General features: G+C 42.0%; 1 long non-coding RNA gene across 1 annotated transcript in view; it reads right to left on the bottom strand.

Annotated features, from left to right (window-relative positions):
• Positions 1 to 16,993, bottom strand: part of LOC118170292 — a 73,826-nt gene extending 56,833 nt beyond the window's left edge. Inside the window, exon 1 of the long non-coding RNA XR_004752628.1 lies at positions 16,856 to 16,993. This is a non-coding gene — a long non-coding RNA (uncharacterized LOC118170292). The remainder of the gene's footprint in view (positions 1 to 16,855) is intronic.
• Positions 16,994 to 19,743: the final 2,750 nt, after the last annotated feature.

Below are 19,743 nucleotides of genomic sequence, written 5' to 3'. Positions count from 1 at the left end.
TTGCAGGAGAGATGTTCCCAGCCAACCGAAGGGAGATGATGTACTGTAGACTGACAAGGGCTGCTAGGCTCGATCACCGCAAGTGTTTCAAACTGTGGGAGAGCTAAACACAGAGTGAGAACGTTTTATTTTTAAAAAGCCTGGCAAGCCACGCTCCCCATATAGCTCACTTCCTCCCAGAAACTTTCCCCAAAAAAATATTTGTTTGATATTTTGATCCAAGTCTTTATCAGATCCAAATTCGAGGCTCCTGACATCTGCTCCCATCTTTGCTGCTTCCCTCTGCAGCAGAGAGAAAGCCGGAGCCTCCAAGACAGGTACCTGCTGCCTCTGCAGCCCGACTGCTTGGGGCAGCGGCGGGGGCTGCTCCCCACTGCCAGCATGCACCAGCTACTCCCCACTTCTCCAGGCTGCAGCCCTGCCATATGCTCAGAGCTGAGTAGCCCTCGATGATGTGTTGTAACACGGGTGATACTGCTAAAACGCAGCTATTTGTACGTAGCGCTCATGCTGCGGAACACAAAAATAAATGTCGGCTTTATTGGTGCTGGCAGCGATGCTCATAATCCTTTGCCCAAAACCTCCCCTTATTAATAGATACTAATTTCAGTCTAGCCAATTTTTAACTGTTTGAGTTGGCATTTCCATGCCAGGTATCTGTTCTAGAGGCAGATGCTTTGGTTTAGTTCAGAAAAGTTGAGGTATTTCTTTGATGCAGGCTGGGAGGGGGGTAAAACAATGCCTGGCCCCGAGCAGCAGCAGGGGGGTGTGAAAAAGAGCCCACCACTGCTCAGAGATGGGAGTTGAGATCCAGTGGAAACAAGAGTAAGTCTTGTCCCTCATCCTTTTGACTTTGTCCAGTCTAGAGACCAAAGGTTGTTCTTTTGTACATCTTGAGTTTCCAAGAGATTTTTTCTATTTTTTAAAACCCCTGAAATGTTGTCTTCAATCATAGGGCAAACCTATGTAAAGAGAAATAGGGATTGCTAGAAGGTGATAGGGAGGGGAGGGGAGATGCTGACCAAGGTCAGGCGAGGTGCAGGAAGGGATGGCTCAGTGCTGGAAGAGCCCCTGGGCAGAGCTGCCCCGGCCCCCAGGGCCGCATCCAGGGCCTCCCGCACAGACACCCAGGCCGCAGGTAAAGCCACCCTGCAAGGGCTACGCACCGTGCTTTGGCTTTGTTTTCTGACACGCAAAGAAGCAGCTGGTCCAGGAAAGAGCCCACATGACAGAGTTCAGAGTATGGAAGTTTGGCTTCTCAGACTGCAGGCTGTTTGCTTCCCCCTCTCCCCCACAAAACATCTGTCTCACTGTAACTCCCGCCTCCCTCACATCACCCTCACGAGCATTTCCCCCATCGAGGACGGGGGAGTACGTGACCAAACTGTACCAAAACATATACACACAAGCAGGCCACTACATGTGTGCACAATTAAGGTCATGTGGGCATTTTCTGCCTTTCAGATCCCAGGCCCTGTGATCCTTTTTACTCTCCAAGCTACGCACAGCCGCGCGATAGACAGGCGCACAAGCCTCCCCCAGGATGGGGTGCGCTTGGGAGAGGCATCCTACACCACGGCAACGTCTCAATGGAGCCTGCAGGAGCTGCAGGGTGCTCAGCACATTCAAAAAGCAGAACATTTATATTTAGATTACCAAATGAACTTAGCAACTTAAATTTAGGCTCCTATTTGTGACACTGATTTTAAAAAAATATTTCATATGAGCCTCCAAATTTAGAGTTGGGTACCTCAACATAGTCATCTCGGAGTGAAATGTAAACCTTGCACTTCGGCCCACATTCCTATCGAGTATGATTTCCAAAAGGAGAACCAATCGAGCACACAAGTTTTCAAAAGGAAAAACAACAATCCAGGATGCAAGGGATTCACACAACCCAGTCTGCTTTATTTCTAATTACCAGTCACTTCATTGTGATCTCACTTTCTGCCCTCTTACACCACTGCAACTCCATCAGCTCAGAACTGACAAGCTCTTACTATAATGAAAGCAAGATTTTTCAAAATTTTCAACCTGACATCTGATGCTAAAGACTTATTTCCAAAGGGAACTGTAGCATTTAGGAGTTTTATCCCCACCAAAGTCAACGTGGCTAAGGCTCCTAAATCTATGCTAAGGTTTTATACACCTTTCAATTTTGACTCGTATAAAATATCACTGTGCAAATATTTTCCATTTACAGAAATCACCTGCTCCTGACAGCTTCTCAGGGAATTTTTCTTAATGTGTAACACAATCTAAACATATGTGTTGCATTAAGTTGGGTTATATCAGGTCATGCCACCTGACACAGTATATCCCAACATAATCTATGCAATGTAAATCACTCACTACAACAAACTTAAAGGGAAAAAAAAATTGCTTCCCACCTCGTAGACAGCTGCAGCAGATATAGTGTCTGCTGTCATAAATGGCCAGGTGAACATCTGTGTTTTGATTTTATTTCAAGGCATTTCAGTACACCTCTCCTGCAGTGGTGGCCACAGCTACAGCTCCAGCTTGCTGGTCACTGATGTTGGAAGGGAAGCGATGCTTTAGGAAATGTGTATATCTAAATCATATCTATTCCAGCTAAAAGAAAAAAATGACAGAAATATTATAGCACAGCCATAAAATTCAATGCAGGTCCAAGCTCAGTGAAAACCAGCTTGGTGAGGCAGAGGAACAGGTGGGAGAGCAGGCCAAGGGGATCAGCTGTCCCGAGGTGAACACAAGCCGCAGTGCAAATCCATTCCCATACAGGCCAGATTTCAGTTTCTCCTACCTCAGTTTAAGCAAAAGAAATTAGCAATTCTGCATCACTTCATGAACTCTGAGGGTCATCAATCCCTTTTCCCAGCCCCACTGAGGGCAGGATGAGAGATAACCATGGCAGTGGTGCTCTCCTACGAGAGACTCACTCCCATCCTCTAGAAATGACACAGAAAGGTCAGCACACCTCATTCACCCAGCATATTGCATTGACGCAGCCTAAATTATTCCTAGTTTTTAAAGCAAGCATTAGAAATCAGCAGTTCCTCCATAAACTATCACACTCGTTATGACAAAGGCATCTGCTGAAGGCGATTATTTGTCTGAACATCCCACACAGCGTAGGTAGAACATGGGTTATGTTAAGAGCCTGTTGTAGGATGTAGTCTTGTATCATTTCATAAAGTATAGATTTTACATCCAAGGGGTAAGCTTAATGCCATAAATTATAACTGTAGTAAGTTGTTGCTGACTATTTTTTTGTGCAAATCTATAATTTTAAAGCATTTGCCTGTCTACCAGAAGTGCACCAAGTTGAATTTAATTGCCAGCAGATTTGTGGTTACAGCAATAGGAGCTTCTTGTGAAGTAGCTACAAAGGTTGCTCACAGGACCAGGACAAGCACATCTCTTTACACCAAAATAAACAATTACTGGTGATGTAAAATACGGAGTCCCACAGGCAAGCCTGAACTCTGCTCACAATTCAGATTATTTCAGCTGAACTGCCTTTAAACTCAAATTCATGCTAATGCAGGTACTGTAAATACAGCTTGAACCTTAATTCAATAACAAGATCAACAGTTACACTTAAAGATTACTTCTCACTTCAGCAGTGTGAGCAAAATCCTTTTGATCACCTATACCGTGCTATTCATTATTTTCTTTGATGGTTAATAACATTGAAACACACTTGTTAAAAAGAATAAAATGAAGTACAACATTTATACCGTAGTACAGAGTGCATTAGCAAATCGGAGAACTCTGAGCACCTACATTAAGAAAAAACATTATCAATATTTGATGTTTGTCATCTTTAACATCTCACTGTGTTTAACTTCAAGAAAGCTTCCAACCCAGAATCCATCACAGTACCCAGAAATGACACCTTCTGCCCACCAGACCCGCATGCTGGCCATTTTATTACACATCTTTGTTTCCTTCTTTGTGTGCCCTATAGAAAACAGAAATCAGCATTCACAAACCACCATGTAATTTCAAGAGGTGAGTGCTGGGAGACATTTTAGTAAACCAGAATAAAGCAATTATTTGACTTGGAGATTTCAACACTAGCCTAAGTTGGGAAAAAATGGCACGAAGACGTTGTGCTAGGCAACAGATCATGTAAACATTTCCTATGACAGTCTTTCATCATCTATAGGAACATTTACACTGCCAGATCTTGTCTTCTTTAAAAATGTCAGCTCGGTAAGTTTGATGCACATGTGCTCCTTCTGTAAGTGTCTGCTCAGGCAGACAGTTTACTAATTTGTGGCTCAGTAAACCTTTCACTGCACCGAGCACCTTGAGGTTAGCACATCTCTAATCATTATTTGATAACAGAAATCTGTAAGCATCACATCCCTGGTAACAAGAACATTGTATCTTAGCAACCAGCCTTGATATTCAAACAATTTCATTAAAGCGTAGCACCTCTTAGCAGGTGGGTGAGTGCGGGTGTTGATAAACATTTATAACATGATCAACCATTGTGTTTGCCAACACTATAATCAGCATGACAAATTTATGAATTTGTTTACAAGCTCTTAGGTACCAACCTAAGTAGGTAAACTACCTTGCAGCATGCTTCTCTGTCTATAGATAGAGGCACGTTCGAAGATTCGATGCTTCTTTAAATTGAGCATATTGGGTAAAAGGTTAGCAGATGAACATCACATGTCACCGTAAAAATCACCATTTAAATTAAACCACAAAGGATGTGTTAGAGCAAGGGCAAGGATTATATTTCACCCCCAGGAGAGCAAGGAAATTTAAAGTTGAAACCATCTTTAATTTATCCCCAGGTCCCCAGCAGGGCACATGCAGGGATGCTGTGCCCAGCCCCACATATGGGAACCTCGTCACCATGGGGCCAGCATTGGGCTGGGAACCAGGGGGTCATCATCACCACCACATGATGGAAGAGATCCTTCCCAGCCTCACCCAGGGCCAGGAGGAGAATCATGAGCATAACCCCTCTGCATCCCAAGGGAAACAGGCTGGGCTCTTGCTTTATTTCATTTCAAACACCCTCCTATAGTGTAGCTATGCTGTAGGATGGCAGATTTCAAAGGCACCACCCTTCTTCAGAGAGGCAGCTTGGGCATACTGAGCTCAAAGGGTTAATATAAATACATCATCTTAAGTGGAAGCACTACAGACTGGATAGGCCAACTTTTGCTTATAGAAACACAGGAAATCTTTTTCAGTTCTGGGTTATGAAGCCCTGTCCCTTGCTATCCCAAAAAAAAAGCACATCATATCATGCTCTTCATAAACTATTTAGCTTCATCTTCAAACCAGTTAAGTTAGTTAACCCCATGATTTCCATAGGAAGGATTTTCTAGAACTTCACCCCCCTAATGATTTGAGGTCCCCTAATCTCAGCTCCAATTTTATTTACGGCTCTTGAATATTCATTTGTTCTTATGCCAATACTGTCATTTAACTTAAACCACTCAACCCTTCCTAGTGTTTACGTCCCTATTTTTACACAGAGCCATTGTGACCCCTCTTAGTCATCATTGTCGCTAGGCTAAACAAACGGTGCTCTTTTATGGCTGTATTACATCAACACACCCCTACGGAGGGCAATAGGTTTATTCTTTTGTAATCAACACCAGCATTTGATCTCATGAACTTGAAGGGAAATATCCTTCTATGAGCATTACTTTCTGAAATCATTTCCAGTGTTGCGCTGCCATTCAAAGGAGCAACAAGGAGAGAAAGGGACTGGCCAGAGAAAGTTAGTGAACACAAGGAGGAAAAACATTTAAGGTCAATGGGTAAACACACACCATACATACACTCCTCCTTTGTATGTGATTAATTGATATTTTACTAAAACAAAGCAAAAGTGAAATCTTTGGAACAGCCAAGAACTCCTAGACTTCAACCTAGCCAAAAATAACCTGTTCACCTTTTTCTCTCTCTGTATATATATATTTTTTTAATCAAGCAACCCCAATAATAGTCTTAGCTATAAAACGTTTAAAGTTTACCAAAAGGTGGGAGACAAAATGCAAGTAAGAGAAAAACAGGAATATGAAGTTTGTACCTTGTACCTATTGCATCCAAGGTAACACTACCGCACCACTGACTTCACACTGGGCATGCTACATCAGGCTATTAATCTACCTGAAATACCTGCGACCAAGCGAAGCATTACGAAATAGGTAACTGAAACTCCCTTTTTTGAAATTAAAGTCACCCACTATAAAAAAAGAACACATTTTATCATTTAGGCTTGTTGTCTTTGTGTTTAGCTTTCCTCCCGTTGCTGAGATCTGATGATAAATCTGTACTGTGTATCTGGGAAAGAAAACCCACCTGACATTTTTTTTTCCTCCTTTTCTTTTAACTGACTCTACAGGTTTGTAAAGCTGAATAATTTTTAATTAAGTATCTGAAGACAAAGAAAGAATATAAACAAATGAAGGAATACAGTGCACAAGGGCAGATAGGGTATAAAACACACATATACATGCACATTTTGCTAAAACAAACAGATGCCAAACACATACAGTATACCTTTAGCAACAATTTGAATTAGTTCCACAACAGGAAAGGGGAAAAAGCTATTTAACACAAAGAGGCAAAACATGTTCTGCCCTGTACAAACAGCAAGCAATTTTCAGAAAGAGACCTTTTTTATTATCAGAAATCATAAGATGTATTTTGACCAGCTGGAATTCTTCATGCCTCAGTTTTGCCTTCTGTAAAATGGGAGCATTCCTTTAACCCCATTTCCTTTCCTGCAAGCTAACACTTACAAAGCACTCAAAAGCTGAGAGTGCTTTTGGAATATCATCCTCTGATTTCTTCAATATTTTCAGAGACAACTAAGGTAACTGGCACACATAAGCCAAATTCATATTCACTAGCAAGAATCTTTTTCCCAATGTTTGCATAGCACATCAGAGTTTGATCGATGGACAAGTGACAAGAGTAATCTAGAAAGACATTTTCTTTTTTCCTTTTAGCTCATTTCTACCACAGGATATCTATTTAGTAGTCAAAGAAGAGAAATGAATCAGTACTTCTAATGCTATAAAAAAAGTCTTGGTTAAAATTCCCAAGTACTGATTGAAATGTGACTGGCTTTGAAATGGCAGAGAGTTTAAGGTGGTCTTTAGATATTATTGCTCTGCTTTCTTAATCCCTTCTCACACTGTTCTCATGGAAAAGATAGCATTTTTGGTTCTCATTTTTCCAGCAGCCTCAGATTGCAACTATTGCCCAGAAAAGATTAGTAAAGGTTCACATACAGTCAAAAGTTGGTAAAAAAAAAATAATTTTCTGCATATCTCATTTCCTAGTGCTCCACCCCCCAACTTCCAAGTCCAGTTTGTCAAATCTTTGCCACACAGAGGAAGCCACTTGACAACATGTTTAGTTATACAATACAGCAGGGAAGCATGCAGAGATGTGATCCATAATGAAGCATGCTACTCTAGAAACAACAATTGCTTAACACCACCATGGGCTAGGTAAATATTGTCCCCGACATGAAATTAGAGGAATATAGAGGCTGCACCAAGACTACATGGAGTCATTTGTATGAAATGGAGTTCGATCTCATTGGCTGCAGGTTCCCACTTTTACATCCAGATTCAACACCAAAAAGGAAACTGAAGGATGTTTTAAAATACAGATATTTTGTGGAGCTAGAACAGACTGTTTCTAAAGCTTTTGTGGCCTTCTCTATAAGAGCTCTATGACCACTCAACACTTTTGACTAACAAAAGGAGGAGAAGCACGCTGAGGCCACCTGTGGCTCCACATTCCTCTCTTTTATTCATCACACTTGTCCCCAGCTAGTGTTACCCCTCATTCCTGGGAGGAACACTGTGGGTATCCACACATTGGCCACTTACATAAAAGAACCACACCTTGGGCATCTAGGAGGTCACCTAAATTAAAAATAAATGCAGTCAGAACTTCTGAAAGCAGTTTTTTCCACATGCCATTGCAGAAGCTTCCTGACAAACTGGGTCCCACTGCACCAGCAGTGGCAACGTCAGAAGGCAACCAATATAGGATGCTACAGATGATGCCCAAAGACAAATATACACCCTTCTACATTTAAATAGCATATTTAAAAAAAAAAAAAAAAAAAAAAAAAAAAAAAAAAAAAAGCACCATACTAGAATCTGGTTAATTTTCTTCATGCCAGTTCAGAGCTTCCTGACATTTTCCGTGGAGAACTGTAAGAACAAGCCTGCAAAGGTCCAGGCAAAGCACTGCAGATGGCTCCAGTTTGGGCCTGACAAAAAATGCCAGAACGGAGGAGGGTAGGAAAGCTGACAAACAGCTCTGCTACACAGCAGCTCCTGAGATTCCAAAATTTGTGTTATAAACTCTAAATCAGGTCCTCAGAAAATGCTACGCTGTTGAAGTCTCCGTCTTAGTCTTAAACATAAATTTGAGTAGCAAAAATAGTTGTGTTGATGTACACGGAGATTCCTTGGTCTGCTATGTCCTGAAGTCCACTCTTTTGCCCAAGTCATAGGAGAATTTAAAAAGAAACAACACACACAAGCACACCACAGCCACACAGAGAAAGAAAAAAAAAAAAAAAAAAAAAAAAAAAAACCACAGGCAAAGCAGAGCTTCGTACCAGTCTGAGACAACTTACAGGCACCTACCTCGTACTATCACACTAATTAAGAGCTTTCTAATGAGGGAGGCAGGTGAAAAGCTTTCTGGATGTTCTGCTGGCTCTCCTGGAGCTGTAAGAATTTCCAGGTTTCAGTTCTTCAGAAACATATCAAGGAGATTAAGATCTCGCAGCAGTTGAATTACGTATGTTTTTCCATCAGATGAAAATGAGGTTAGCTTAATGATAAATAGGACTGCGGACATATATCTGTTTTTTGCTTGGTTTTGAAATTATCCTGATTACAGTAGAAAGTAGATTCAGCACAGCAGTGACTTTTGTGTTGTTGGGGGTGGGACGGGAGAGTTGCACCTACGTACAAACAAGTCAGAGTGACCCTTTTCCACCTCAACTCACAAGGAAAAGCTATCACATTTTAGGGAAAGAAGAGTCTCTGCTAAAGGAAGAAATTATCAGCCTAGTAGGTCAATTTTAATTTTGAGACTAGAATATTAAATACTTTTTGATTATGAATTGTATTAAAGTGATTAAAATATTCTAATAAAAATTCCTAATCCCAGACCTGCTGTCACGTAAACATATATGGTTCACGTCTCAGTGCAACTTAATATTTGTAATAAAGTACATAATTTATTAAATATAATCTAATGACATTTAAATTGATTTTCAAACTCAAAAATATACACTTTTACCATCCTACCATATAATATAAAAGAAAATGAGCAAAATTACATATTGCACCTATCCCTGTATGCTTTTTACTGCTTTCCTGATAACGTGATCACCTCTATAACATAAAAACATCTTGAAGAACTCAGAACTTCATCAGATATTGAGAGATGAGTGACAAAATCTACAGGCAGAAATCCTAACATTTTCCTGAAGTATCTTTGTTATTATTTATAAACACTTTTTCTGTTGCTGTAACACAACTAGGAGACATATGCAGATAGATAAAACACCAAATGTTTAATCTCTCTTCTTTTTTTTTTTAATGTTTTAAAGTGATCTTTGCATTATGCAGGATTTTTCCTTCAGATCACTATGAGAGTCTTCTGAGAGTCAAGCTGCAATCCCTGTTTGACTCATCACATTATGTGCTTGTATTAAGTTTTTCATTAAATCCCAGTGCCATCTATAAGTTACTACTAATATCTTTACACCACTGAGGATTTGATGGAAAGCCCCTGAAACCTCACCAAGGGTATCATCAAATCAGGCAAGCCTCACTTTCCTATGTATTTACCAACTGAAGCATATATTCAAGTGAACCTAGTCTGAGTCCTCCATGGTTGGTTAACCAGCTCTGCAGTTTTCCCAACCTCTTGTTCCTATCAATATAGCTAAAATTCTACACAATAGCATCCCTTGATGCTGTACCTAAATACCAACACTTCACCTGGAGAGAATCAAAATGGTGTAGCTGTCACATTAATTCCTCGCTTCTTGCTTAGTTTAATGCATCTAAAGAAATGAAACTTATTGAATCAAATTTAATGACATAATAAATTCTTCCCTTCAGACAATGTTGAGGCTTAATTCACTAGTGCACTTTAAGCCTTTGCCTTTAGCATCTGATGGGTCATTAGTCTGTAATCCAGCAGCTAGCCTGTTTGGAATCTAAACTAAATCAGCAAGTACCATATCAGTAGTTTCTGAAACATGACTGGCAGGTCAAATGTCCTCAAAAAGACTGCCTGGGGCACTAAAGACTAGGATAGGGCATGACTAGAACAGAACCAGCAATGAATCTGAAAGCATGTACTCAATAAAGACTTCATTCATTCTAACTCACTAAACAGCAGTTCTTCAAATGACTTGACTTATATTTTTGATGTTTTTAACCAGTAGGTCATGCAATAAAATTGTCCTGTATGTGCCAATAGGCTTAACACACAGATCATTGACTTGCACGCTTGGGCATATTTTATTTATATTTTTCCCCTCAAGTTTTTCCATGGCAGCCTGAAATAGGCAATAGAATCGCCATGGTGTGGTAAAATGTGTAGTTTTGTGGACTCAGATCATGGAATTTTCAAAAGCAGCAAGTTTGATGAAACACCTGTTTGTCAAAAAAGAAAACAACTCTGAAATACCAGCTCCTACACCTGAAGAGTCACATTCTTGAGATGCTACTAATAATCACACATCTGTACGCCCAGCTGAATATCTTTCATATTGCATATTAAAAATAACCCTTTTGTAACCATTTTAGGTGTTTTCAATACGAGTCAGAAAACCAGCTCTACTTCAGAATTTCAATTGGTGCATTTCAGGCTTACTGGAGAGGAAAGTGTGCTGCCCTCGTCCTCATGAGCCTCCACTACAGTATACACTGAACACTCATAAGACTTGATTCAAAGTCCACTTCAGCCAATTGACCCCAGTGGTCCTTAGATCAGGCCCTTAATCTGTACGTTGCACCAAGATAATCAGTAACAGCTTAGTTAGAGGACACATTTTTTTCCACCTACCATTTACCAGATTCCACAAAATACTTGCACTTTCTGCGAAGGCAGCCTGTCATAGACTATCGTGGTGATTTAAGTGATATTTTCCATTAAAACAAAAAATATGCACAGTAGCAAAAATAAAGAAATAAAACAAAAACACGAGCTTGACACTTTGACTTCCAGAAGATGTGTTTTCTTTGCTGCTCCTCTGAACCATGTTTCAACTCTTACGTCACAGCAGTTTCTCAACAGACACACAGGACATTAGCACTAAGCAGGGGGTGGAAAGGAAAACCAACTCATGCATCAAGATGTATTTTACTTCTCAGCTACATTTCTTTATTCACCCTAATGTCTGCAGTATATGGAAATATTAAAGAGTCCAGATCCACTCTACAGTAGCTGAGCTACCAAGTGCATCACAGTTTTACCAAGGACCTTACTGACTTCCATGTGACACAGACAACAATGGGCAGATGCTCTTGAGAGCAGCAGCAAACAGCTGTAGAACAATTTTAAATTAACACTGTTTCAACCCAAATCTATATATGTATCAGGGGAAATCGTAGGTGCTTGGCCAGTTGCTTAACTCAGTGCCTTGTGCTGCAGGTCTGCGGTGAGAAGACCATTCCCAGCAAACCAGGTTGTAAATTATCACAGAGAAACCTGCCTTGGCTCTCATCACAACACACAGGGAGATAACAATGTTTAGAAACTGAACATGTGATCAGGTAACAAGCTGCAGACCAGAGTTACCCACTACCCTCACAGCACTGCAATGCTGGGATTCACAAGGTGGACAGGATCATCCCGGTAGCCGCACCACGGGACAGGAGGCCACAGCCCACATCTTCAACAGCCACTTTCCTCAGAGCAGTTGTGTGAAATTCAGTGGGGCAAATCCCAGAATATCCGCTCTTTGAGCAAGCTGGATCTAGAAATGAGGTATCTAAGATGCCTACAGATGAATTTAAGTATGCATTAAGCACACTGTGTAACAGAGGCAAAATTACTTATTGCTTTAAGCATGCCCATGCTATTTTAAAATAGGCTGGCCGTCATGAGCATTTCTCCTATTATCTTTGGTGACATTTAATCAGTGCTTAAATGTTGGGAACACAAGGGAAAGAAATCAGGTTATATATTTGGGAAAGCGACTCTTAAAAATTAGGCTTCTTTCCAGAAGAATACTTAACCGGTTGCTCACTGACTAAGCAAACACAGCTAGAACAGACGCTTTCTCCCCAGCAGGAGGAAAGCTGCAGGATGCCCCAGCCAGGGTCAAATCCTTCCCAGGGACACGCTGGTAAAGCTGAGTTCAAGCTCATAGACGACTTAGACCCATAACTTCCACCTCTGTACAGTAATATTTGCTTTTTCTGTCTCAATCTAACCGTGGAGGTAGGAGGTATTTAGAGGAATACAGAAACTTAATATATTTTTTTTAATTTATTATTGAACTATCAAAGGCACTCTGTCATTTGGGATCTCCCTCTATCTCCAGCCTTTGTATTCCAAGATACTTCAGTAACAGCAGTAAGTGAGCCTAAAATGCCGACTTGAGATTTGCATTATAAATGGCATATACAAAGAGAGATTTTTTTAAACTTTGGTTGATCTAGCATATCAAAGATCTTTTCCTCTCTTTTTCTAAGCTACTTCAGTGACTGTATTGAAGTGAACTGAAAGGATTAGCTTGAAAGTGGCAAGAAATCTGGCATGCAAAAAAAATTCCACCCCCCTACCCTTATTTCGGTTGAACTCTTCATTATACGGGGGCCTCTTTCCTCTTCTGAAAGGTGTTTTTCTCTGTCTCTCTTGTGCTATTCCATGCTGTGCCAATACCAAACAAGGTGAAAATACAAAGCACGGAAGAATAGCTCCTGACACTGGCTCTTTCAGCTTTGTTCAACCTTCTGCCTTGCTAAACTGAGCACCAGGGAGATTACAAAACACTTGTACGTTATTTCCACTTTAGCTGGATCTATCGCTAAGTCTGGCAGTGCTGATGCTCCAGCTGTCCCATACCTTGTCCTGAGCTGCTTCCCCAAAGCTCATCGCCACCACGGGCTGCATGGCAGTACGGTGCTCGGAGCACGTTCTCCTCTTCCCGAGGAAGTCACAAGCTGTTTTCACTGCTTGCGGTGAGCACAGTCTTGCTCTGGAGTAATGTGTATCTGGGAAAAATGAAGCAGCATGGAAAGTCACTGGGGGAAGAGGAGCAGAAGGAATGACTCAGCTCTGAACCTGAATTCAGACACAAATGAGTAAGAGCTCCCAAAATCAAAAAGATTCATGACCGCTGATACCAAGTCTCCATTCAGATGCGTTTCTATTTAGGAAGCTTACAATAAGTGAGAACCATTGGTTGCTTTGCAGCTCCCCACCTGGCCTGATGTCCAACCATTTCACCCCCCCTTTTTTTATTGAATAATTAGGCAAACCAGCTGCATTTACTTTTCACAACAAAAGCTCTTTCTGCATATTGACAAGTTCAGTGGCAGTCCTACCCGAACAACCAGCATCTCCTAGATAACAGTCTCAGAAAGGAGCAGGCCTGACCCCACAAAGAGCTACGGGACGTGCTCACAGCTCTCCTCTTCCTCTGCCCTACTCATTTCCCCAAAAAACCACCTCCCAGAAAAGGCTGGCAGAAATAAAAGGGGCAGCAGGCAGAGGCCGGGGCAGGGTTTGAGCTCCCATGCCGGCACCACAGCAAGAGGAGGGCTGAGTCACAGCCACAGGGCTGCAAGCCCCGAGTGTTTACACACCATGCTCTTCTTCCCCTTGCAGAAGGGCTGCACTGGCCACTCCAGTCCAAGCTCATTCCTCTTACATCAGTGACTTCAGAGCACGATTAGACAGCATAATCCCCGCTTCCTTGACTCACTTGCTCCTGCCGGGACGAGCAGCATGCTCACCATGGAAGCAGCATGCTTTCCTATCAGGACAGACCATGGGGCAGTCTGAGTACCCAAAACATGGGGAATGTTGTTCAAACACAACCAAACAGCTCATAAAGACACTACTGGGAGAGGCTTTTGGAAGTCCATTTACCAGCTACTAATTACAGAAAATATTAAGGCCTTTCTTAACATTGTGAAGATGCCCCATCCCTCAGTGCTGGTGACATGGGTGGCCTTGTCAGAGCTGAGTAGCTGCCTGCTGCCCCCTCCTCTTCATCAAGGGGGCCTTGCTGGTGGCCCAAGCTAAAACCATGCCAGCACGCTCACAAATCCACAAAACCCACCCTGAAGACAGGGGGATCTCTGAAACCTGCAGAAGCAAGACCAGGATTTTTCCTTCATGCCAAGATTAACTGCAGAAGAGTGCTACAACAGCCATTCATCACCACCACCACCTTAAGCCTTCCTTACTGCATATATCAACATGTCTGGGACTATGACTAATGTAAAAGGCACCACCCTATGAAAAGGAATAAAATGAAGAAACCACCAGTGACAAGCATCATGTCAGCTTCATTAAGGTGTTCTTTTGTTTTTAATATAAAGATTAGAATTAAATACAGATGCTAAAAAGGCCTTTTAAATCTTCTTCTGATAAAGAAATGCAAAAATTTAAGTCAGTTCAGGTTTATTTCAAGACATCATTAAAAGAAATAAAAATAACCTTCCAAAACACCCAGGCAAGTGACACAAACCCATGATCCCACAGAGACTATATGGGTGCTAAGCCACGTGTGAAATACAGTTTGCACGCATGAAGTTCATCAAACAATAAACTTTAAGGAATTTCTGAGAACCAAGTACCATCAAACAAAAGACTAGCTGCATTCGTATCTATATTTGCTTTTTCTGTTGCTACGTTCAACTTCCTTGTAAGACAAGGTGCAGGTAGAAGAGCTGCACTGTCCTGGTGTTGGCAGAGGAGAGCCCACCTTCTGTAAGGACCCTTCCAACTGGGTCAGCCCGAGCCTGATGGCAGAAATGAGCAATAAAAAGTTTAACACTGGCTGAAATAATCCCGGATTTCATTTAATCTCCCTCCTAGTACTAAAAATAACAGAGAGCAATAAAATCTCAGATGGCGCATTTGCTAGAGCTGCTGTTTAATCTTGCTGATAAAAAAAAAAAAAAAAAAAAAAAAAAAAGGGCAACAGACCCCTTTCTCAGCTTCCCGACACTCAAAATCACATTTCTTTTTCCTGTATTGCCAGAACATCCACCTACTTCCCCGAATAACACATGTAAAGGGCTATTTTCCTACACAGAAACATGCCTTCTCTGCTCACAAGAGCAGAACTGGCTTTGGGAAAAAATATAAGAGTTACTAAAGCCAATAAAGTAGTTTCCTCAGCCACACATATGGCTTCTAAGTTTAATAGCAATTATGTCATTTTTATATATGATTCACTTGATGTTGTTTTTATGTGAATCATTTGACATATATAACTCAGGCAGATTTCTTAAATAAGCATATCACCAGAGACTAAATTACTAATCAATTAACCAAAAAGGTTTTTTTCTCCCCCCTCCCAACTAGACACGCAATTAAGACAGAAGACTAGACTTAGAAACACAGGCAATTTGAGAAAATGAGGTTTGATAAGCCACAGATTTTCATTTTGGGTGAAGGGAAGGGGCCTGGAGAGCAATAAATGGGGGGGGGCACAGCAAGCAAACAGATGAAAAAGAAAAAAAGACTGGCATTCAGCTGTCCCCCTGGGGCAACCTGAGGAGCTTCCACTCAGCACTCAAGGTTTCTCCAGCACAAACCTGACCACAAACACCTGTGGCTCTGTCCCAGCCCGGCTGGCAGGTGCAGAAGGGACTGACACCCCCAAATATGCGGGCACCGTGTTTTAATTCTCACTTCTCTTCTTGCTGGGAGGTAACAGGGGAGGCCAGAGGTCAGCACTGAAGAAGGAAGGAAACAGCCTCATCAGCGAGGTGTTTACAGTTTTCTTGCCTGACCCCCTTGTGCTCTCACCACAAAGTACACCCTTCTTTCCAGAAGAAATTCAATGCTCTGCAACGCCCCTTCCTCATTTTCAAACCGTTCCTGTCCTGGTGCCCAGGAACCTGCGCCTCGCTGCGGGCAGCCGGCCAGCCCCTTCCAGAGCAGCTTTCAGATCAGCCACCAGATAGATTTTATTTCTCCAGCTTAACTGTTTTTAAGCATATTTCCATGAGCTTGGAGCTCAGCACACATAGGCGAACTACCTGACTCATTGCATTTATGGGGCTCGACTGAACCAGAAACAGGCGCTTTCCATACTGCCCTTGTTACTCTGCTAAGGAACAGGCATCTCAGAGGGCGAGCCTCTGCTCCTGTTGTAAAACAGCCTCAGGAACCAGTTACCATTTCTTCAACTCTAACCACATGCAAAGGTCCACACCTACAATAATTTTGCATAAAGTATTTCCTTCCATCTTATAAATCCCCCTAGTTAGCACGCAAGCAGGGGAGTCCTTGCTCGCAAGTGTATGAAAAGAAAAGATTTCGGCTCCCAGAAACCATCCAAAGCAGCTTTCTCTGTACCTTGGCCAGTACCAAAAGAACAATTAAGCACACACTTGATATAAGCACATAACTAAGCACATTAACTCCTCTAAAACAACCTTATTTGCTTGTTTTATTTAAGAACGTGTTCAAGAGATTTACTCAAAGAAACCAAAGCAAACAGCAAGACCAGGGCTCAGGCACTAAACATCCACTACACTGATCACTTGAAATCTTTTCCAGCACATAGAGGAAACACAGTTTTCACCAGTTTTTAAGGACAACGAGATCACACCTTTATTTTCCCACATCCAGTAGCTGTTTTTACCTTAAGAACAAGCACACTCTTGCTTCTCTCCTTGTCTCCTGCCCTCCGTGTCCCAAAAGAAGCAGGCACCCAGCTCCCCTGCAGTCAGCCCCAGTGAAGGCACCCACCCTGGCTCAGGGTGCAGAAGCACCCCACCTGTGCCAGCAGCACTTGGCCAATAAGCCTCAGCAACACCAAGCTTGGTGTCAAGGCTTTCTGCACCACACACACCTGGGGGCACTTCATGGAGAGTCACAAGAGTCCACAACTAAAGCCAAGGCACCGACATGTGCAAATGAGACATGAGGTTTAAGTGTGTACACCTGCTGAGAGTGGCAACAGTAATCCCCCTCCAGGGTGAGCCAGCATGTTCCTCTGTGGTTTTCATCACCTACAAAGGGAGCTTGGAGAGGAGGTGTGCTCACACTGATGTGAGCAAGTCCACAAAGTGTTTTCTTACAGCAGCATTCCTCTCTCCTGCCACTCGCTCATCATTTCAGGTGCCTACCCCAGCCCCTCACGCTCAGATGTTGAAAATTATCACTGATAGGAGCTCTTAATTCCTGGAAGTTTTATTCTTTTTTACTCAAAACCTGTTTTTTCTCCCTTTTCCTTCTGCTGTAGAGATCTGACAATCTGGTTTTATAAAACAAATAATTCCCCAAAGACAGTTGTGCTGACAAGAATGAATACAGCCAGCTTGGCTCCCCTGAGATACAGCTTGTTAAAGGTGTAAAGCCTGCTGGGCTCTCTTTACCTGTTTGGTTAACAAATGTTATCGATCATAAAGTTACGGGCAGGCAGAGTTCATGTCCTCCATGTGAGTGTCTTGCAGGACCATGCTCCCTGCTCAGGAGGCAGGAGCTTTGGCATCTGGGGCTTTCAGGGAGCTGTTTGTGCTTCTTAAAGCTTGGGGAAGCACCATCCAAGGGCTTCTCCAAAGTGAACATCGTGCCTCGTTTTCTCTGGTTAACTACACACGCTTGATTAATACACCCCACATTAGCCCAGCCATGTGGCCTGGTCTACCAGAAACTAGAGCAGAACATTAATGGTAAAGGTGTGGCTTTGCAGAAAATGTAGTGGACAGACAGTGCTGCAAAAGGTGCCTATGCCACACACCAAGCAGCACATCTCCTGTGGTGTCTCCACCTTTCTCACCTTCCTTTCCCTGCGGCTGGCCCATCTGCCCTCACTTGGGAGCTGTGATTTTACACATCTCTACCCACCGTGCCTACCCTGCTGGCTGCATAATCCTCAGGCTCTTGGCGATTCGCAAACCTGCGCAGCAGTTACAGCGTGAGGTTTCCCACTGCTCCTAGGCAGCCCTGACTGCCCTATTTTCCACTGCACCAAACCCACCTTCACCCATCACCAACACCAGCACTTCCACCCAAAGCACTTCTGGGCTCTGGATGTCAGTGGTGTGGACTCCATGTGCTTCATGCATGCCCTTCATGCCCCATGTTCTAATTAAACAGTCAGAGAACAGTCCTGGAGCCTAAGACCTCCCAGCTAGGAAACAAGCAGCGTGGAGCAAAGTAAAGCAAAACCAAGGAGTTAAGGAACATCATTGCTTCTCCATCACTTCATTGTCCAATTAGGAAATTGGTTCACTTTAAATGTTGCTTTAAGCTGTGTAACAAAGATGTGATAATTTCACATTTTTTTCTCTTCCCCAGACTGATTGATGCTGCACAACATGACAAAGTGTGGCCTAGATTAATTTTTAGGAGTCTTCGTAAAGTAAATTTCATGTATTTAGTGAAATCACATACTGCTAAGATATATGATGGGCCTACAGAATGAGACAAACACACCCACCCAAGAAAAAGGATTCACTGAAATAATACCATTTCTAGGAATTAAAGTTATTGGAATTCAAGCCGAAACCCATTTCCTATACGCAATCTTAATGTGATCCTCAGGGAGCTCTGAAATTATCATCTGCGAGTAAGTGATCTTTTCATGCAATTTTATTCTAGCACTATATCTAGGTATCTTCCCCATAACTTCTATGTCCACAAGCTTATTTATCTCCTTGCTAAAGTTCAAAATCTAATTTCCAACACAGGTTACTTACTGTAATAAACTGTACAAGCTTTAAAGTGACAAGTTGAAAGATACAATTTTTTAGAGTTATGAATTAATAGCCATATATGTCAAAGAAAGTGCCAACTTTTTCATATTTATAGATATATTATTGAAATGATAAAAAATGAACTGAGGAAAGAGAAAAGAAGTGAGGAGAACTACATATAATGAATCAAACATACTTAACAAGACATGTACAGACACTTTAGTGTGCATCTCTTTTATTACATTACATTAATCAAATTCTGCTAAAGACATCCATCTAAGCGAAGTGTCACAGTGATATTCTATAAAAACATTCTTTTGAAAAAGAGTCTTCCCTGACAGCAGTATCAACCACACTGTCTTAAGTGATTGTCAGGACTGCATTACTCAGAAATTAAGAGAATTTATGTAAGTGCCTCGTGAGCTCCCCTGAAGAAAAAATAATTTAATTGGAGCAAGTGTACAAACTCTGATAAAGGCTGGTAAAACACGGATAAGTGATTTAACTTAGAGAAGCATGAGCCGGGATGGGGGGGGGGGGGGGCCGCCCCTGCCCTGCTTCTTCCCTCTTTGGCTCACAGTATCAAGAGACTTCCTTCTTCTGGAAAATCTGGGAAGAAAATCCTCCTCTCTATTGAAACAGGTAGAATAGGAGCATTTATCTAAGTTATCTGGAGAGATCTGATCAACAGGGGCTCTTGTTTTTGTTTTTTTTTCTCTCCCCGTTTATTGTATTTTATTTTTTGAGTGAGTTTAGAAAAGACGATGGAGGTTTCTTTGCCATGTGGACGTGGGCCCACCCGTGGCAGTGTTGCGGTGACCTCTCCGAC

This window comes from Oxyura jamaicensis, chromosome 7, assembly GCF_011077185.1.
Source record: "Oxyura jamaicensis isolate SHBP4307 breed ruddy duck chromosome 7, BPBGC_Ojam_1.0, whole genome shotgun sequence".
Lineage (NCBI taxonomy): Eukaryota > Metazoa > Chordata > Aves > Anseriformes > Anatidae > Oxyura > Oxyura jamaicensis.
This window is presented reverse-complemented; position numbering and strand designations above follow the sequence as displayed.